At 40.4% G+C, this 19,843-nt stretch overlaps 1 protein-coding gene across 1 annotated transcript in view; it reads right to left on the bottom strand.

Moving 5' to 3' along the window:
* Window positions 1–18,541: 18,541 nt before the first annotated feature.
* LOC122645609 (rust resistance kinase Lr10-like) overlaps window positions 18,542–19,843 on the bottom strand; it is a 43,737-nt gene continuing 42,435 nt past the window's right edge. Inside the window, exon 6 of the mRNA XM_043838920.1 lies at window positions 18,542–18,617. The gene's annotated coding sequence lies outside the window, so the exon portion shown is untranslated. The remainder of the gene's footprint in view (window positions 18,618–19,843) is intronic.

The raw sequence follows: 19,843 nt of genomic DNA on the forward strand, positions 1-19,843 counted from the left end.
GTTTGAAGCACAAAACTTTGGCAAGTAAAGTGAGTCCTGTGTCTACAATGTGGCGATGATGCAGTTCAATAAAGCCTTGCTACTCATGGGTGTGAAGATATGCTAACTGATGAGCGATTCCTAGATGAGCAAAATATTGAGGAAGAGTGCGAAACTCGCCCTAGTCAGTTTGGACTGACCTAATTTTTCGATTAAAATGGCGCTCAACTAAAATCTAAAAATGTCTGCTTCGCCGAAGAAGCCCTTTGCAAAATGGCTTTGAACCAGATGTTGCCATCTAAAATTGGTTTTTTTTACTTGGCAAGTGCTCTGCGGCTCGATCTCAATGGATGTGACCATAATTCATGAACCCAATTACCATAGGGAGCATATCGTGAATATCTATGAATAAAATTCAAATAATTTGATGTTTTTTTTTCTTGTTTGAGAGAAGGTATGAATCTATAATCTAGAATATGGTATTCCTTTATAGATAGATCAATTCCTTTCCTTAGAACCGTACTTGAGAATTTCCTACCTCATACAGCTCAACAATCAATTCTTTTGGCGTCCCGTCTTAATCTACAATATCTAACTGAATGAGATTTCTTGTAAATGTATCCCATTTTTTTTTCTCGGTCATTGGAAAAGGTGATGCCCCTAATCTCAAAAATGAATATAAATCTTTTTTTCTTTCTTTTTTTAGTATTTTGTATATAAGAGAGATATGTGCCTTCCCATCGGAAAAGAGCGTTTTTTTCTTCTCATACCAAAAAATCTTGACCCCAAACAACATAAATGCACTAATGGTGATTGTATGAGCGCTAACTCTTCGTTCAACTTGGTGATGGGCATTCCCTTTGTTTCTAAATGCTTATGTTGTGGATCTCCTATATGGGAGTCAGCAACACACTGTTTGGTGGTAGGAGGAACGACTAACAAGATATGGGTTTTTTTCTCAAAACTGGTTGACATAGAACTGGTGCCCACCCAGGATGCGAGATGTAGAATTTTGTTCTGGTATGGTCATGCTCATGGAAGGGATTTCGGTGTTGTGATCATTGCTTTGCTTCCCTCTTTTGTTGTTTGGGAGTTGTGGAAAGAGAGAAACAATCGTAGGCATGGGGAAAGAGCACATTCGGCCAGTCACATTGTTGAGGTAATCTGTAATTGGGTGAGAGAGGTTCCTTTTTTTCTTGCATTTCGTAGGCATTCAAATTTCCGGGACTCTATGATTCTCCAATTTTTTGGGATTGCTCAAAAATTGATTGTCCAACGTCCTCCTATCCCCGTGTTCTGGTGCCCTCCTTTCACTATGGTGAAGCTCAATATCGATGGTGCTTGCAGGGGAAATCCAAGGGAGGGTGGCGGTGGGGGGCATAATCAGAGAGAAGAATGGTCGTGTCATTGCTGTTTTCGCTAATCACTAGGGTGCTTGCACAAATAGCATTGCAGAATTGAGAGTATTGAGGGATGGCTTGAGCCTTTGTGCAAATTTGGGGTTTGTGGGAACTCATGTTAACTCTGACTCGGAGATGACTATCAAGTGTGCATAAAAAAGAAGGTATAGTCTTGGGAAGGGTTGGTATTGGTTCTAGGAGATTATGGAGCTCATCGAGTCTACTAGGCCGTTGATCTCCTTCACCTATAGAGAGGAGAACAGGACAGTAGACTGGCTGGTCAATTTAACTTGTGATTCAACATCTGATAATTATTTTAGTGGGAAGATGAATCTTCCTCTGGAGCTTCGGCGGATTACCAGAGAGGATGCTCTTGGTTTTCCTGTGTTATGGAAATAGGTTTTTTGCTTGGGGTTGCTTGTAAGGGCTGTGAGCTTTTCTTGAGTGTTGATGGTTTAATATCTGTTCGATTTGGGTAAGGCTGGTATGTCCCTCCCCTTGTATTCTTTCATATTCTTTGATTGATCTTTTAATAAAATTGTAGGGGCTGGCTGTCACACCCCAAACCACCCCCTAAGAGGATTGGGTAGGTGACCCGAATTGCATAACGGTAATCTGCCAAATCCCACGGATCTAGAAGCTGTGCTTACAATCATGGAACCTCAACCATTACTTAATCAAAAGCAAGATCAGAGTGCTGCAAATAAACTATAATTCAATAATAAAAGGAAGCATAGCGATACGGGGCAATGGTGATAATATATACATAAGAAAGTTTGAGCATTCCCCACCAACCCACAACAAAGAAAACAAAGAAACAAAGCTGATAAGTACAGTACTACATACAAAGACATGTACAGGATGAGCATACTCAACCCCAAAACAGAAAAGTAAAAAGAAACTACAACTGATCCATAGTCAAAATGGGAAATCTCCTAGTAGAACAAAAAAGAGTCCCCAAAACAAAACATCAGATGCACTCCTCAATGGTCTTCATCCACGACCACCGAGAAAGTACGCAGAATTGGTATGACCTCTGTTAGAGTCCACACCGGTCAACATCATCATAACAACCAGGACTCTCCTCCTTGAGATAACCCTCCATGCCACAGTGGCATCGATCTGCAAAATCATCTAAGGAAAAACATATATAACAGAGTGTGAGCCCCACCGAGCTCGTGAGCAAATAACATCAGTCATGCATGCACCTACAACCACAATTCACAATCATATGATCCTACGTGATATGCAAGTCCAGATTATTATTATTAGCCACCTAACAATACAACTAAGTCAGGTCTGTGCTACTACAATCCCCAATACATGTATCCCTGGTGCACGTTTTTAACCCCTTCCCGCGATACAGCCATTGAGTTATCGGAGAGGACCACTCAGCTCCCGCATCAATCACCAAGGTCAGCCCGACCAGCCCTCTGTGATTAACCCGTGGGACAATCAATTTCTTTTCTCTTTTCTTTTCTGGCTTATAGCTCAATATCACCATTCTGGTGTTCTTTCATTCATGCACCATTCTGATGTTCTATTCATTTCTTTTTCTCTTTTCTCATTTTCTGATGGTTGCCCCCACAGGCATCCAATACCTAAACCCATGTTGGCAAGGGTGCGTAGCACGGGTGATGAAACTCTAGCCCCATGTCTATATAGCATTGTATGAGTCAGGTGGTGTCAATCACATCCCATACTATGGGCTACCACAGGCCTCATTTCCAAGCCGACTACGGCATCTAGTCTAACATTCACAGTCATCATACAACAATTCACAGTGTTGATCAATAGACAGTCATTATGCAGTGATTTGAGTAACTTGAAAGAAATAAGTAACACAACATTTATAATTCCAATTCATATTAGCCGGCATTAAATCATAGTTACACATACACAAATGATAATGTCATTCACTCACCTGAGTTGGGTTCTAAGACTTCAATTGCAAACTCAGTTTTGAAAGCAGTTTGATGGTTGTCCTCGAGCACAGGATCAAGTCCTAATATAAATCAGATAATGTCTTATTAAGTTTTTTTTTTAATCCAACATTGGTAGCCCTAGGGTTAACCTAACTTACTAGGTTGACCCGGTAGTTGGTTGGTACTCATTTGGGATCACTGGGCCTTGTATTGGGCCTTAGGCTCATGTCCCGGTGCATGATCCAGTGTCAGTGGCACAAAGGGTAAAATAGTCATTAATAAAATTTACACCTGACCCTAGGTCAGAATATGCTTATAGTGCTGTCCACAGCTTGTCTGTGCTGTAGGACCAAGCACAGCAGGGTATCTTTCACCTGTGGGGCCCACCAGGGTTCCAAAACATTTCCCAACCAAGGACAGATGTGGGGAAGGGTATTTTAGTCATTTTCCAACCCCCCTACAATGTCCAAGGGCCATTAGGTGAGAATCTCCAAGTCTGTCCATCAATATAGTAGGTTTCCACTCACCGGGTGATGGCTCTGGGAGTTGGGTGCATCGCCCAAAGGCTGCAATCGATAGTAGGGCTGAGATTCCAAGGCTGAGCTTCATGGATAGAGGCCTAGCCTTCAGCCCATGCATGCAATGGGGTTATGTAACCCCAATGATGGTCTACATCATGGTCCAAGCTGATCATCCATTAGATCCATTATCAGGCTGACAACGGCTGCCCAAGCAGTCCCAGTGCATAGTGTCATAGGGTTTTCTCTAGACTTGGAATTCGATTCCAGCCACAAGCAAGGCTAGATTTACACATGCAACACTGGTCTGGGGCTGCAACCACCTAAGGCTAGGTCTCAGCAGCCAGTGCTTGCTTCCAGGATTCCAAACTATCAACCAGAAGTGAATTTGGGCAGTGCAGCCATGCACAGCCAGATTCGGTTGTCAAGAACAGCATATTGGCCTGATGAAATTACACCTACATTATAGATCTTCCATGCACAATGTTTGCGTGGCAGATCTGGAGCAGTATTGGGCAAACCCTAGTTGTTTTGGGCTGCCAAGGGAGCAAAAACACAGTAAGAGCAAGGAAGGAATAGGGAACAACTGGTGTGAGCATGGCTGTATACCTGCACAAGGCTAGGAGAGCTCGGTTCCAGGCTGGGTGCAGGGCTGCAGCAGGTTCCCCCCTCTTCTTCTTCCTTCTTCCTTCTCCTTCTTCTTCTCTTTCTCTCCTTTTCCCTCTCTTTCTCTCCTCTCGGTTTCAGCAGGATAAGAGCTCTAAATGAGCTTAGACCTGCCTATTTATAGCCCCAGCCCCAACTAAGGATTGTTTGGCCATTAAGTCCCTTTTAAAAATCAGTTTTTTTGAACTGATACAGACTGATTCTGGGCACACTGGTGGGGTCCACTGTGAACTGAGGGTATAAGGTGGTCCCTCAGACTTCCCTCTACCTATGGAGGATGCCCATGTTCATATTGGGTGGTCCCCACAAATAAAATCCATTAAAATATTCAAAATCAGGTACTGGACGATGTCACTGGGCTTTGCTGCATCGCCCAGTGCCATCGCCCAGAGAATTCCAGCAAGCTGAAATTCAATGGGGCTTGCACAGGGGTTGACCCTAGGTTAGGGTATCGTCCCCATATGTCAAATAGGAGAGTTTTACACATTTCTCATGGGTGGGTCCCACTGTTTAGGGTGGAGAGAGATTACCTGGGATCCAAGTCATACATCAGGCTGTGAGCTGCACAGTTGCAGGGGTCTATTATCCATCTTCTAACAGGTATATAGGATGACATGCACCAGATCCCTTCATCAGTCCAAGTCACTGGAGAGATGCTCCACAGTGGTCCTGGTTGCATGGTCAGGGGTTCTTGTTCTTCAGTTGCAATTTTAGCCAGTCAGGGGCAGGGTTTGATATTTCTTCCCACCTTACAAAAATTTCATCCTCGAAATTTGCTTACCTTGTAATCCAAAGAGTTGAGGGTACTTCTCTTTCATTTATTCTGCACTCTATAATTTTAATCTTTTCCTATTAAGGATGTGTGGTTTGTGAGTTGTATTTATTGCTTCTTAGATCCTGGAGGTGGTTGGATACCATTGGTATTTGGGTCACTAACCGAATCCTCCCAAGCGGTGGTTTAGGGTGTGATAGGTTATCCCTAAATCTAATTCCTTTTTGTGTTCTTGTAACTAACATAGGTTGAATGTGTAGAAATGCATTAGTTACATGTATTCAGGTTGGGATTATTTGATTTTATCAATTGTAAGACTTACTGAGTAGGTGCTCAACAAGTGTTTGTAAAAAGACCTTACAGATAATGGGTGTTATTGTAAGGGGGTTGTAGCCCTATAAAGTGTTGGGCCATTGTCAAAAGCAGGAGTTGGAGCTTTTGAACTGTTGTAGCAATTGAATAGTGTTGAGTATTAGGTAATATATGAACTTCCCCATGGATGTAAGCATACTGTCGAACCACGTAAATTGTGCTTGTGATTGTATTTGTAAATTTGGAGTGCAATTTGTGTTTGCAACATGGGTATGCAACCCTTGGTAGACCTGACCTCTTTTGGTTAAGGGTAAAAGTGGAAGAGTTCTAGCCAGTGGTGCTTATAAGGGATTAGATTATAGTTTGGTTAGGGATGATACAGGGATAGTATTGTATGGACAATTTATACAGTTGTGGGAATATTTTTATTGAAAATTAATTCAAGCCTCCCTCTTAGTGTCGGTCATTGAATATTATATGATATCGGAGCCACTATATAACCACTTAGGGATTTGCACTGAGATACAATACGAATGGCTTTAGGTGATGTTCATGGTAGTAGGATCCCATACTTTGATGGAACAAGCTACAACTTCTAGAGGATAATGGAAGCATATTTGAATCTTTGAGTTATGGGGTGTTGTTTGCAGTCAAGAATGGATAAACATCACCCAATATAAAGATAGTACTTAAAGTTGGAAAGGCATCAACTTTGCTTCACAATTCACTATCCACAAATGAGTTTGCAAGAGTTATAGGGTGCTCCACTTTAAAAGAAATTTGGGACAAGATCCAAAGTGTGGAAGAGGGGGATGACCAGACTAAAGAGGCTAAGCTACAATACTATATGACCTAGTTTGAGAGTCTAAGGATGACTGAAGATGAAATAGTATATGGTTTCATGAACAAGGTAAATGAAATTGTCAACTCTATTAGGTAAGAAGAAGAGCTTGATGACAAAGAAAGAGACTTTCAACCAAAAAAAGACAACGAAAGAGACTAGTACTTCTGAAAAAGAGACATGTGAGGATGAATTTGAAAATGAGAAATATGAGACATTATTCATGGTACAAGTAACACCTCTCACAGGATTGATAAAAATATGATGAGGAAGAGGAAGTTAAAGGTCAATATGACCTTGAGGCTCAGCTATGATCTGCTTTGATAGAGCTCAAAATTGAAAGAAAGAAGAATAAGAAACTACAAAGTAATTTAGTTGGGTCACAAGAAGAGGTCAATTAGTTGAAGTCTACCATAGAAGAGTTAACCAAGACAACTGAAGACATAAGTGTTATTTTGCTTCAAAGACTAAGGAATATGTTGTATTGGAAGATCAACTGTTGTCACTGAGAGCTAAATTGGTGGAGGCATGTAGATGGAAGTGAGAATTCAAGTGGAAGAGGAGGATAATTCCATAAACACCCCTGAAGGTAATATCTTAGATAAAATCTTGAGTTAACAAAGACCCCTCCCCTCCCTCCCCCCCCAAAACAAGACTAGACTTGGTTATGAGGCCGGCACATCTAGTTTTGTGAAGAGAAAAGGGAGGGGATTACAAACAATCTAGTGAGATTTGTGAAATAAAAACACAAGAGCATAAGAAATGAAAAGGCTATTAAAAATAAAACTAACAGCGATGGTTTCACTATAACTAGTTACCAGAGGAACAGAGGCTATCTAGGTAATACTTGGCAGAGACAGCTATTTCTATGTTTATTGTTTTGGCTGCAACAGTTTTGGTCAAAGGTTAGTGGATTGCAGGAGGCAAGTCAAACCTATCCCTATTACTAGTTGTAGACACTCATTCTGTCATTTTCATCAGAGGATTCCCATGATGATGATGAGCATCCTCCAAGGTGTAGAGTAGATGTATTTGTGGATGTAGCATAAGTATGCACTTCCTGACTTCGTCCACAGATTATTCACTCTTAATAACCCCAAGAGAGAAAACCCAATAAATTCCTATTGGAGCAAAAACTAGAGCCCTTGGATACTCCAAACCCCTTGGAAGGGTTAGTCCCCATCCTAAACACCTTTGGAACCAGCCTGGCCCCACATAGAACCAGCTCAAATAGCCCAAAACCTTATTGTCGACACCAAAACTAGCGCTGACACTGGAGCCCCGAGTCGACATTGACCCCCTTCCCTTAAATATCAAACAGAACCCTTTGAATGTCTATCCTCACTCGACACTTAGACCATTCATACTGACATCCAGAAATACCTCCACCAATTTCGACAGTTGTCCATCAGCAACAGCTTGATGTCGACCTGTCCCCTCCTCGATGTCGACTCGACCCCACTTCACTGTCGATTTTGTATAAATCCGAGACACCCAAACTTGCCATAGTTAGCCCCGATTTCAATTCCTTTTGTGCCCAAGCTTAATTTTGGCAAATAGGATGTGAATTTTGGCTTCATTAGGCCCCAAGCAATACCTACTTTGGTAAAAGAACACTTGCCCACACCCTATTAGTCATTACTTTGACCAAACACCCGCCTTCAATGCAAAGACACTTATTCCGATGCCTCAGCAATGATCCTTGCACGAATTTGGGAGCGCATAATAATACACCCCCTGACACGTTGAGGAGGGTCCTTGGATTTTTATTTCGTAGTCAAAAGCTTAGAAGCATTCCTACTTGGTAATTTTTGAGTTCTACGACAAAGTGCTATCCAAGGGAGAATCAAAGCAGTTTGAACTATTGGCAGTACCATCTCTGAACATCTCTCCCCTAAGTCACAAAGGGAACTCTCCACTTATTTTAGTTCAAGCCTTACTAGCTAGGGGAGTTTTTCCTTATTTCAACTTGTTTTACCAGTTTTATTGCTTTCTCTTTCACTTTTATCTCACATTTGATAAAAAATAAAAGGTGTGTGTGATCTCATATTTTTAGATGGTGATCACAAACACCCTATTGTTGTTTCCTCATAAGTTTCTATTTTACTTCTTATTGTATGATCCTCACCCCCCCTTCCATGCGAAGACTTACATTACATGATCCTCTTTCTTTATCTCCTACTTTTATATCATATTTCATGTATTACAATCATGTCTATATTGTCCATATGCCATAATTTGTCTTTTATCCATTACATTTATATATTTATTCATCTAATGATTCATACATCATACCACATTTTCATATTTCTCCATACCTTTATATCTAGCTTCTTATATGCATGCACTTAGAATAGGCTTTTCTCTTCTCTTTTTCTCTATATTTCTTGTTTCATACAATCATATCCACACATATTCTATATTGTGTTTCGCACCATTCTCCATGTCCGTCACTCACCTTGCATGTTCACCATGTGTTTAGTTTTATATGTTGATTTTTATGCCTTTGCTTTCGTGTATACTAACTCTTTCTATGCAGGTTAACCTTTTGGGATTGGTGTGTGGTTTGTGTGTTATCACAATTAAAAAAGACCTCTTTCTGTGTAGCCAAGCTGCTAGGTATATTTTCTACCCCTCTCTATACTTCAGTTTACCTTTCCTTGTACTTTAATTTTATAGTCTCTGTGCGTTGCTTTAACATGCCTAAGATGTTATACCACTACCTAGCCAAGTAATAGAAATGCCAGCTAGTCTTGGCATACTGGGGTGCCTAATACCTTCTCTGGACCGTAACTTGACCCATATCCAAACCCATATCCAATCCAATGAACCTATTAGTCCCCAAGAGTTTGGGAAGAGAGTCATTTTTACATCTTGGATCCTAGACCCTCCTCTAGGTGACGACTCCTACAATTCATTTCATCTTCAGCCTCTCTTCATCATAAAGAGGGATGAAATGCACACATAGTGATCCATGCCATGTCATTTGTCCTCACATTAGCAACTCCACTAGGGACTACTACTTATTTAGTATATGTCAGACTTTTGATGTGCTTGGTATATATGTTGTGCTGTTGTAATATGCTCTTTCTTTTTATTGTATTCTTTTAGATGATAACTTTTGTGCATTAACCTTTATCATGTTTTGCATACACTATCACACACTGTTGGTAATACCAACTGCTGCATGGTTTAACCCATATTACATCTCGTGGAATAGTCCTCGGCCTAGTATGTAGACATGCGGCTTACCCTTGGTGAAACCACAACTCTTAGCACAGTACCTTCGGGTAAAAAAGAGGCTTGTGCCAGCATACCATTTGATCATCATACTCATATGAGTGGTGAAAGGTATATAGGTGCACCTTGCTAATGGAAATTTTCTTGTCCTATTTTCCTTAACCAACATGCATCATGTACAGATTTAGAGCCCAACACTTAGGTGGTAACACACTACTTTAACATTTTATGAGAACCGAACGACACATTGTTGACTTTGTTCTTAACAGTCATGATTATTCTTAATCCCATCTTGGGTCCATTTTGCCTTCATGTGGGTCTTGGTGTATGTGCCAACTTAGAACTTGATCAACTTTGCACCTACACTTACTAGCCTGTATTTGTGTATGACATGCTGGTTGTAAAATCGTTTGTGCATCATGTGTATATCACCCTTTTAGAAGATGAATTTTATGTGATATGAGGTTCACTCTTGGTCTAGGTTTTTTCTAAATCTCGCTTGATCTAATCGTGGTCCTACTTAATTAGGAACCGTTACTTCATGGCAGCAGGATTTTGATTCGACCACAAGGTTCACTAAGATTGGGAGAAGACTAGTCCGTGTTTCGAGTTCACTCGAGTCAATAATGAGTGATGCAAAGAATTACCATTTATGCAATTCTTAGTCGGTTAGTGGCTAAGTTAGTACGAAACACCAATGTGCCAGCTGCACCACAAGCTAATACGAACCAGAGCCACATGCGCTTGCATAGAGTTACATCACATAACCCTAACTAGTCCGAGAAGAAGAAGTCATCACTTTTGGACTATAACCATCGATCAAGTCAATTGAGACTCGGATGTTGAGGCAAAAATTAGATAAATTGGAATAGGCAATGAAGAATGTCAAAGGAGTTGAGGATCAAATGATAGATTCTAAAGGACTTTATTTCTTTCCAGAAGCATGTTTACCTGAAGGGTTTAATTAGAAGTCTCAAAATTTTTATGGGACTAGTAACCCTCGTGCACATCTTTGGGTCTATATTGGCTAGATGTAGAACATAAATTTTACGGACCAATAGATAGACCAAGCATTTTAGATGTCCCACTTTGAGATCACTTATGTCCTTAGACTCTTCCCAAATGCATACTTGGGACAATATGGTGAAGGCCTTTACGAACAAATACTCATACAACACTAAGATGGAGTTGATCTAAAGAGATCTTGAAACCAAAAATCAAGAACCCAATGAAGAGTTTACATAGTATTTGAAGAGGTTAGATCTAAGGTCGCACTAAGGTGGGGTTGACCAACTGAGAAAGAGCAAGTCAAGATGATCATTAAGAATTTGTAGATGCATTACAAGGCCTACTTGTTCACCCAATTTTTAACCACCTTTGAGGTTTTGTTTGAAGGGGGCTAACAAATTGAAGATGCTTTGAATCCACTTGAATTGGTTCAAGGGAATCCCAAATAGAACATGGTACTGAGCAATCAACCAACTGAAGCTATTCCCAAGTAAGAATCCTGAAGTTAATGTTGTGGCCCCAACAACAGAGGCACCTCTCCTCTTTGAACAAGGAAACAACCCTAAGGCAGGGTTCTCTAGATAGAGGAGACAATTCGTCAATTTGGGTATAGCTTTGGGGTTGACCTTAAGAAATTACTTCAAAAATGGCTATTAACCAAGATCCAACAGGCCAACTTACTAACTTTGTTACTCAATGTTACAAGCCAAATCTATATTTCGCCTATTACTAGCAGTATGGGTAAGCAACCGATGAGTGCTACCAATTAAAGCATGCCATCCAAGATCTTTTGGATAAAGGGAAATTTCGTGCAAAATGTCAGCTAATGTCTAGACCAACCCACTCACACCACACGACGGAAGCTCTGAGTCCATTAATAATCTTGAGGACGAAGATCATCCATACCATTAATTTTCAAGTCTTGATCACACCTATTGAGGATCAACATGATCCTCCTCAAATAGAATGGACTAAAGAGATGTTCAATGCCCTGGTAGTCATTACCTTAGGAGAGGTACTTTTTGATAACATCATCATGATTCACATTGGAGATGATGAAAATGAAGAAACCCATGATGGCAATGCAAGTTGTAACCGTTCAGATCAAGAGGATTGATTCATCTCCACAGTCCTATCGAGATAGTGAGGATTTTGAAAATGAAATCATAGACATAGTAGTTGATGAGCATCATGACAATCAAACCGAATCACGACAATGAATTGTTTGGAAGTGGTGATCCGATCGACCCAATCCAAGAAAAGGACGAATTAGCATCAATCGTCGAACAATTGAGAAACATGATCGTTACACTTGGACATGATCATCAGGATCAAGATGAAAAGATGTACAAAGACATATATTAGAAGCCGTTAAACTCATACAAACTTATGTCAAAAGAAGTCCAAATCCATTCGGACAACACAACAGAGGTGCATATGGACAATATGTACATGTAGAAGATATTGGTTAATAGCCATTTTTGCCAGGCATAGTGCAAGAACTCAAGATGGTGGAATGATTTTCGTGAACAAGTCAATGCCATCTTTCAACTAGTTCAAGGAACCAATGCTTATCTTCGTAGAAATGTAGTTAGAGCCTTGATCTTGGCATGAGGCAAAGCACCAGTCTCTCCATTCCTGGTCAGAATGATGACATTTTACCTTTTCCAAAGGCTTGATCAAGAAGTCTATATGGCAGAAGCCTTAGTATGGAATATGTGTGATAAGCTAAAGGAACAAAGTATGGTGGCTCCCTCCAATGAATCCATAGTGAACATGACCATTAAAAGTAATGGGGAATCGAACGATCCGGATGTTGATGTTGACCATCTTCTAGCTCAGTTTGACTACAAGTTGTGCTTCTTCCTGATGAGGAATTTAACAACGTAAACACTTGAAGTGGAAAAAACTTTAAACCTACTCAACTCAATGTTGGCAACACAACAGAATTGGCAAGATAAAAGAATCAAACCCACATCGACATTGAACCAGAAAATGAGGTTCTAAAGCAAATCAAGAAGACTCAAGTTAATATCTCAATCTGGGGTTTGTTGACTGATTCATAGGTCCATCACGAGGTAGTCCTAAAAGCAATGGCCAATGTACATGTGCCAATCAAGACTGAACCAACCCATCTCGACAACATAGTAGGAGCTCTCCATTTTGCCCAATTTCTTTAGAAAATTGGGGCTGCCTTCGTTGTCAAGGATATGGGTTCCCTATGTTACTTTATTGGAATCAGTGTTTCACAGCTTTGTCAGAGTTTACATCTTTCTGAGCGACAATACATTATTGATCTCTTGACCAAGGCTAATACGGTAGATTGTATACCAGTCACTATACCCATATCCACAACTAGGCACCTATTGATTTCCAGTCGAGTGGTGCCACATCACCCTCAATTGTCTGATTTGTGATCTAGTGGTTCCACATCACCCTTGATTGTTTGGTTTCTGATCGGGTGGTGCCACATCACCCTCAATTGTCTGATTTTTGAGTGGTGCCACATCATCCTCACATGTTAAACGTCTGGTTGAGGAGTACAACATTACCCTCAAATGATTTGGTTTCATCCAAATTTTCTTTTGAAGTTTATGTAAATATTTTATCGTGATTAACCACTTGCAACTCTACCACCTTTGAGCAAAGCGTTAGCAGTAAATGCTCTTGGTGATAAAATCATTCGTTCTTTTATCTTTGCACTACAGTTGTTAGCACATGCCTCAGCCAAAAAGGGGTGAACTGTAAACACTGAAAGTTTGCCACCACCCTTGGCGATGATGATAACAAGACACAGATGGAAAAAGTCGCACCCATACCCCCTGAGAAGCCCAAAGTAAGCCCAAACCAGCCCAGGAAGGCCCACAATGCTGGTGATGTCATGCCTAGAACACGGCACTGTAGTAATTCACCATGGCATCGTGAAAGGTATTCCACGGTGCCGTGGTAATTTACCATGGCACCGAGGAAAAGGACGAAAGTCACCAAAGTGACATCATCCATGGCACTGCGGAAAAATCTTCTAAGGCGCTATGGTGATCTTCTACGGTGCCGTGGATGACCACCACGATGCCATTATCTGTGTGGCACCCCTATAAATAGGAGGGCCCCCTACCCCCATTTTCATGAAAAAAGAGGCAAGGGAGACCCTCCAAATCGATTTCTCAGTTGTTTTCCCTTCTTTTGGGCCATCCTTGAGTGATAATGATCAGTTTCTCTCAAAGAATGGATAGATCCTTCAATTATCCCACTTGAGTGATGAGTGATTCCCTCCTAACCCAGTCGTTACTCCGTCTATATATGGGTAACAAAAATCTTCTTTCATAGCCATTATTCCATTCGTGTATGGATAACAAGAAACGCTCTCAGTAAGCCGTGACTCTGTCTGAAGAACCGGTGATGATACGCCCATCCATCTTCACCTGAGCCAGGGGATCATTGACAATCAAGGAGTTCCCGTGTGAAGGTATAATCATTTCATTTTTATTGTTATAATGTAATCTTTTGTGTTTTCCCGTCTCTGTTTTAGTGTATATAGCATAAATAGAATGTATTCTGTATAACCATTTTAAACATACTTTATGAGGAGAGAATATTCAAAATTCAGCATATAAAATAGAAAGACCAATTCAATCGGACAAGATGGGTGCCTAACACCTTCCCATGCTTGTAACCTGATCCCTTACCCGATCTCTGACCAAACCATATGGGATCTCGTAGCCCTCTTCCACTCATACTAGATAAGGCTACCCCCCATTGGGTCCTAGGCCCTAATCCTAGGTGGCAACTCCATTCTTATGAAGCATGATCCCCATCCCCATGATGATGTGTCACAATGACATGTCGTCAACATCATAAGACTAATCCCTGTTGCCATGAGATTTGGGTGGAACCATGTCCCCGAGGACTACGGTACTTACACGAACCAATAGATGGACCAAGCATTTCAGATGTCCCACTTTAAGATGGCTTATGTTCTTAGACTCTTCCCAAATGCGTACTTGGGATGATATGGTAAAGGTCTTTAAGAACAAATACTCATACAACACTGAGATGGAGTTGACCCAAAGAGATCTTGAAGCCAAAAATAAAAAACCCAATGAAGGGTTTACATAGTATTTGATGAGGTTTAGATCCATGGTGCCGCACTAATGTGGGACCGACCAACTGAGAAAGAGCAAGTTAAGATGATCACTAAGAATTTATAGATGCATGACAAGACCCACTTGTTCACCCAATCCTTAACCACATTTGAGGTTTTGTTTGAAATGGGCTAACAAGTTGAAGATGCATTGAATCCACTTGAATTGGTTCAAGGGAATCCCGAATAGACCATGGTACTGAGCAATCAATGGACTAGAGCAGGGATGTAGCCCCAACAACGGAGGCACCTCTCCTCCTTGAACAAGGAAACAACCCTAAGGCAGGGTTCTCTATACTGAGGAGACAGTTCATCGATTTGGGTATAGCTTTGGGCTTGGTCCTTAAGAAATTACTGCAAAAATGGTTGTTGACCAAGATCCAATCGGCCAACTTACTAAGTCCATTACTCAAATGTTACAAGCCAAATCTATATTTTGCCTATTACTAGCAAAATGGGCAAGTGAGTGATGAGTGCTACCAATTAAATCATGCCATCCAAGATCTTTTGGATGAAGGGAAATTTATTGTGTAAATGTCAACTAATGTTCAAACCAACCCACTCCCACCTCATGATGGAAGCTCTAAGTCCATAACAATCTTGAGGACGAAGATCATCTGTACCATTATTTACAAGTCTTGATCACACCAATTGAGGATCAACATGATCCCCCTCAAATAGAATGGACTAAAGAGATGTTCCATGCCCTGGTAGTCATTACCTTAGGAGAGGTAGTTTTTGATAATGTCATCATGATACATATTGGAGATGATGAATATGAAGAAACCCATGATGCCAATTCAAGTAGCAACCGTTCAGATCAAGAGGATAGAATCTGATTCATCTCCACGGTCCTATCGAGATAGTGAGGATTTTGAAAATGACATCATAGATATAATAGTCAATGAACATCATGACAATCAGACCGGAAAGGATGTACAAAGACTAGAGGAAAGGATGTACAAAGACTAGAGGAAAGGATGTACAAAGACATTGAGGTAGTTTATTGAGTCATATTAGAAGCTGATAATCTCCTTTGAACTTATGCCAAAAGAAGTCCAAATCCATTCGGACCACATAGTAGAGGTGCATATGGACAATATGTAAAAGTAAAAGATATAAGATCTTTGCCAGGCATAGTGCAAGAACTCAAGAATGTAGCCCAATTTCTTAAAGGGCATGCTAAGATATACTCAAATGAAAAAAGAACTTGCTCAAGCGTAATAGAAATGGAAATGCAATCCATTCAAGTAGGAACATAGTCAGAGCTCAAAAGAAATAGATTGATACTCTCTAGAAAATATATCAAAGGACGGATGAACAATACTGGTGAATATGGGACCGACATATAGAATGGTGGAATGATTTCAGTGATCAAGTCAATGTCATCTTTCAATTAGATCAAGGAACCAATGCTTATCTTCGCAGAAATGTAGTTGGAGCCTTGATCATGGCATGAGGCAAAGCACCAGTCTCTCCACTCCTAGTCAGAACGATGACATTTTTACCTTTTACAAAGTCTTGATCAAGAAGTCTATATGGTAGAAGCCTTAGTATGGAATTTGTGTGATAAGCTAAAAGAACAAAGCATGGTGGTTCCCTCCAATGAACCCACAGTGAACATGACCATTGAAAGTGATGGAGAATCGAACAATCTGGATGTTGATGTTGACCATCTTTTAGCTCAGTTTGACTCCAAGTTGTGCTTCTGTCTGATGAGGAATTTAACAATGCCAATACTTGAAGTGGGAAAAACTTTAAACCAACTCAACTCAATGTCGGCAACCCAATAGAATTAGCAAGATAAAGAATCAAACCCACATCGAGATTGAACCAAAAAATGAGGTTCTAAAGCAAATCAAGAAGACTCAAGTCAATATCTCAATTTGGGGTTTCTTAACCAATTCACAAGTCCATCAAGAGGTAGTCCTAAAAGCATTGGACAGTGTACATGTGCCAATCAAAACTAAACCAACCCATTTAGCCAACATAGTAGGAGCTCTCTATTTCGACCCAGTTTCTTTAGAAAATTGGGGGTGCCTTCGCTGTCAAGGATATAGGTTCCCTATATTACTTTTTGGAATCAGTGTTTTATAGTTTTGTCAAGGTTTACATCTATCTGAGTGGCAATACATTATTGATGTCTTGACCAAGACTAATATGGTAGATTGTATACCGGCCACTACACCCATATCCACAACTATGCGTTTAAGTAAATTCTCTAGCGCTCTTATGCTTGATCCAACATGTTAGAGGAGCATTGTTGGTGCTCTACAGTATGCCACCTTAATGCGTCCTAACATACTATATGTTGTGAACAAATTTAATCAATTTATACACGGTCTAACTCTTGATCATTGGTTTGCCATCAAACGCATTCTTCGGTATCTTAAGGGCACAATCTCACATGGTCTACTCTTTCATCGGCATTCCAAAATGACTTTGTCTACCTTTTCAGATGAAGGCTTGGTTGGGTGCCCTGACGATCGTAAGTCAACAGGAGGGTTTGTAATTTTATTTTAGGCTTCAATTAAATATCTTGAAGTTCTCACAAGCAAGCCACAGTCGCACGATCTAGCACTGAGTCAGAGTATCATCCTCTCGCCAACGCAGCCACGGAATTAACTTGGCTGCACTCTTTGTTAAAGGAACTCCGTATTTTTCTTCCTGCTACTCTACTACTCTGGCGTGACAATGTTGGTGCCACTTACTTGACGACAAATCTTATCTTTCATGCATATACTAAGCACATCTAAATATATTTCCACTTTGTCCAGAACAAAGTTGCTAAGGGTAATCTTGATGTTAGATTCTTATCTTCAAAGGATTAGTTGATAGATACTTTCACTAAACTGCTATCCCATCTGTGGCTCTCCACTCTAGTTACCAATCTCAAGGTGTCTCTTTCCCCCTTGAGTTTGCGGGGCAGTAATGATACAGTCGCCCCTCTCTCTATTCACAGTCAGGAACCAGCTCAGCGAAGTTGATCAAGATAAGGCTCGGCATGGTAGGCGGTTAGGACTTAGGACTCCTGAAAAGAATCCTAGATGTTATGTACATCTTCATAAGGAAGTATCGTAAATGAGGTTTCTTTAATTAGAGGCACATTACTTTCAACTACTCGACATATTAAGAATTGTAATTCCTTCAAACCTCAATAATGAAATCTCACCTTTACCATGGTTATAGGTTGAACTCAAACGAACCACATAAGCATTGTCTCTCTCTCTCTCTTGCTCTCTTCTTCTTCTTTTAATTGTCCTAAAACATATATATAGTATTTGATAGTAATACCGTAAACCAAAACTAGAGTCTTTAGTTGTCCTTTGTCCAAAACTATTTGGAAAAGTGGATCAATAAGTGCTATCCTTAACAATGCCCCCAAGCGTCTTTCAAAAGTGAATGGAGGTGGATCAAGCGGGTTTGCAAAGGCAAGTCAATTTCTATCTCTTCTTCTTTTTAATATAGTTTATTCATTAGAAAAAAAAAAAATAGAGTCAAGACCCATTTTTAACCCTATCCAGTTCAAACTCTTTCCATCAAAGTAGTTGCCTAGTTGGACAAGTAACTACACCATGTACTATAACTCCCATTATGCTGATGTGGTAATTGGGCCACACACACCAACTACACACCTCCATACCAAAATAATGTTGAGGACTTCCTTTTTCAATTTTTATTTTCCTCTCAGTGAGCACCCCCCTCCAAAAAAAAAAAAAGAGAAAAAGATATATAGCCATAGATAGAATAAATTTAAGACCGTTCACAATCAATTTCAAAGCTCCTTAAACATAATGGCTGAAATGAGTGATAGTGTCACTCCCCTATCCCAACCTTATGAATAAGCGCTGTCAAGAGGGTGATTAGGATGACATGCGTCACCCCAATTCCTACCAAGATCAATGACATATTGTCCCAAGCCATAGTCAACAACCAAGGACCCACCCAAATGATTACATTTGCATAAAAAAAAAAGGAACATTCCTTTAAACATCAGAGTTAATATAAGCGAAAGCAATATATATATATATAGCAGTTACAGTATGTTCAGTTGGCTAGGTGATACAGTAATAGTTTAACACTGACTACCAACTGACTATGATGTAATTACTCAAAAGATTAATAAGTTATTACAGAAAATGTTTATAATGGGCGTAAAGCCCCTAAAGAATCAAAAGTGGGGACAAACCCTAACAACATCAGTGCCCGTAGGCACAATCATCACAGGGGCAACCATTGCCGTGTTCATCTGACATAAATTCGGGTTCCTCTGTGCCAATACTATCATAATCTGCTGGCTGAGCTTCTAGGCTAGCTAAATAGCCATCATCTGCATCAAAATCGAAAAAGTTATGTACACAGGGGGTTAGCTCCACTGAGACAGTAAGGGGAAAGGGGAATGCACAAATACACAATCACACATAGTCCATGATGCATGTAATGTTAAATAGATTTTTCACCTAACAAACAATCTATGTCATAGTATATGCTACTGTGATAACTCGGGAGACACTGAGGGTCACTTAACTTATCGCCCCAGTGAAACCTCAATTATCACGAAGGAGCCTACGCCGGTAGAAGCCATAGACCACCTAGTAGCAAACCCCGATAGACATCACTACCCCTGACATGGCCTCTCCCACCTCCACAGGCAACATGTGCTTAGACTATCCAACACATAAACCCCTGTTGGCAAGGGTCGTAGCATAAGGGAGCAAGAATCCTAGCCACAAATATACTACATACAAGGTCTATCATCCTGAGAGGTATTTCGGGTGCATCAACGTCCCATTCCATCTAGTACCTGGATACCAGCATGGCACGACGCATATAGACCAAGATGGCGAGCAATGAATATCATAAGCATTTCTGGGGTTCTGGTACTAGCATACTTGATATCGTAACCCGATATAATGAATAAAGTAAACATATTCACATTTCACCAATTCGTATCTAACATGGTTTTATATGCAAAGATGCAACATGGTAAGAATGAAAGCAAGCATAAAAACCATCATGTAAACTATATAGTTGTATGTAT

This window comes from Telopea speciosissima, chromosome 11 (genome assembly GCF_018873765.1).
Source record: "Telopea speciosissima isolate NSW1024214 ecotype Mountain lineage chromosome 11, Tspe_v1, whole genome shotgun sequence".
NCBI classification, from domain to species: domain Eukaryota; kingdom Viridiplantae; phylum Streptophyta; class Magnoliopsida; order Proteales; family Proteaceae; genus Telopea; species Telopea speciosissima.